Below are 3,003 nucleotides of genomic sequence, written 5' to 3' on the forward strand. Positions count from 1 at the left end.
TGGGGTGACAACTAAATTCCTGTCTAGTTTCCTTGTCAGTTACATTTTGCTTCCGATTTCCAAACTGCAGTGAAATGAGACTTGTGTCTCTCTTCATCCTTCTCCACCACCCCTCGTAAATCAGAGAGCAATCAGCAGTTCCAAACTGCTTACTGTGTGCCTACAGATATTGTAAGTGTTGCTTAACAAGAAGTCAAACAGCTAATCATAGTCATACACACTGGAGGTAATTTATGGCTATGCCAGGGGCTCTGCCACATGCTCCACCAGCTGGATCCTGCTGTGGAGGATCAGGGACTGTCAGGGTCAGCTGCTGCCCCCACCCAGCCTAAGCCCCCCACTTCCCTTTACAAGGGCTGGAGGGGTACACATATGCCCTGTACGTTCAAATTATGATTGGAGTTCTTAGAAGCAGCTACCAAGCAACTGAGTATATTCCTGTTTAATCAAAATTCTGGCAAAATTTTTAAGAAAAGAAATTACTGTCATGAACAGAGAGAAGAACTGGCCCTTTGGTGTCCTTCTTCCTATCAGCCAAAACACGTACATCTCAGGAACATAAATGAAATTTCATCATCTTCCAATCATTAATAAGTACTCCTGAGACAGGAATGGACTGTGGCTTTAGGCAAAAAATATTGTTTGGAATTTTGAGAATTTTAAGGGCAGTTCTTACCTAGACCAAGCCAAAGGCAGGTGTTCAGGGCAAGCCAGAGGGAAGCATATGCACAGACATCCTGGGAGCAAGGAGACAACACCTTGGCCCCTGCACCCCCTTTGTGAGTTTCACGCAGGTTTGGGTCAGTGACCTTCCTTAAGAAGGATTTGACAGTGATTTAGGGGGTTTTGTTATTGTTGTTTTGTTTTGTTTCCTGATATCCAGTTTTAAATGAAAATAATAGTATATGTTAACTGATCATTGTATTAGGATAATAGCTTTTCTACTAGCACTGTTTCTCAGATTCCTGCTTATTGGATTGTCTGTGCTTCAGGAGTAAACAGAATCACCCAATCATTTTGGGTCCCATTCATTATGTGCTCTTTTTGTCACCATTTTTCTCAACATGACCCCAACAAAAAAATCCTATTCATTCCAATCTTTAATGAATGAGAAATTTCCTTTACTTTTTGAATCACAAATGCCTGGTTTCTGCAGCTGAAGCCAAAGTTAAATGGGAATCTCCATCTATATTTAAAGTGCACTTGGCACAATGCCCATATTATTTCTTTAAAATAACCTCCTTTTAAAAGCCAAGGTTGAAAGTGTAGCCTTGATCAAGTCAATAGGATTTTTTCCACAGAGCAGTGGGGCTACTGAAATCAACCCCATGATCCCAGAAGGTACATTTTTACTGTTTACTTTTATCAATGAACATGAAATTGCTTCTTATCTTTAATCTCTTCATTACTGTCTCTTTAATAGTCTTTTTAATAATAGGAAATAGGCATAAGGTGTTCAGTCAGTTACCAGAGCTGGAAATAAAGCTCATAGAATCCATCTTATTTTAATTTCTTCTTTTTAGGCTTAAAGGGTTTTTTATCAGTGTGTATAACAGAAAAAGCCTCTTAAATATTCCAGGTTTTTTTCTCTAGTTCTAAGTGCCAGCTTTTTCATAAGAGAAGCCATTTTAATTTTCTCTGTTTATAGTTTAAATCTACCAACATTTTGCTCTTTTTTTCTGTTTCTCTTCATAACTAATAACATTATTTACAGAAAAAGACCCTCTTTTTTTCATTCTCCAATCCATTTAACTGGTCATGTGTGAAAAACAATGGTGCTGTCTAAGATCACAAGAACATAAGTAGCAAGTCCTGAGGTCAAAACCAGGATTTGGTACCTGAGGATCCAGCAAATAGGGAGAAATGGCCATGTTCTTCATTATAAAGTACCAACACAGTCAACTGCTCTGTTACAGGGAAGGTATATTTTATTGTGGGCAGATGGAGACATAGGAAGGTCACTGTTATGGTTCCCTATTTGAAAATGTTGGCTGGGTAGCAGAATGAGATCAAGTCTTTTCTTTCTCCTGAGTACTAGAAAATATCTCTATTTCCTTTTATGAATTTTTTATCAGCAGCATCAAGTTGTTAATAAGCTCAGCACAAAAATCTTTGTAGCGGCTATTCTGGTGAAACATAACATTCTTTATTCCTACATAGTAACAGATGGCATATTACTTTTCTTTTGCTGAAGTGCCTAATTTTGAAGCAAGCTGGACATTGCAAAAGGAACTTTCTTCCCACAAAACAATGTACACTTCAGGTATACATCGGAAAAAGATGCAATTTTTTTCTACCTGCGCCACCAAGTGCTACTCTTAGACAGATATTTCTGATGCTCAGCTTTCTCTCCGAATAACTTTCTAAATGCATGCATGTAGTTAATGCAAAGCAAGCTATGCTTTTTTGTCTGGTTTCTCAACATCACGTCTCATACGGCTTTCCCATCCCCAGGGATTTGTCCTGAACCAGAACATCATTCCTCCTTCCCCTGCCCTGCTGTGTTCCAGTCTTATTTTTTCATTTATACTTCACTGGGTGTTATTCGGACTCTCCAGGTTCAAGCCAGTTATTTGTGCCTCATGCAAAAAACCCACTGAGCACTGCACCTTCATCTAACACTGGCTGCTATGAAGGAAGGATTAAACCATGGAAATAATCCATATTGGATGTCAGCACAGCTCAAATGGAGCGAGTGTCAGTGATGGTGACTGAACCTAGAGCCCAGAGCAAGCTCCTGTGCAGCTCATGTCCTGTCTCTACGGCAGTCTGAGCATCAGGACAAGCTTACTGGGACGCCTGACACTCCTGCAGTAAGGATAGCCAGCACAGCAAAACAAAGGCATTGATTCTAGGGGGTTTTTGGTTGGTTGGTTGGTTGGTTGATTTTGGCTTTGGTTTTGGGTTTTTTTAAGTGAGGCAAACACGAAGGAGCTCAATTGCATGAATTACCTCGGAGGAGCGCGGGACAAGTAAACAGAGCGCAAAGAGATGAACGCAGAA

Source organism: Hirundo rustica, chromosome 1 (assembly GCF_015227805.2).
Source record: "Hirundo rustica isolate bHirRus1 chromosome 1, bHirRus1.pri.v3, whole genome shotgun sequence".
NCBI lineage: Eukaryota > Metazoa > Chordata > Aves > Passeriformes > Hirundinidae > Hirundo > Hirundo rustica.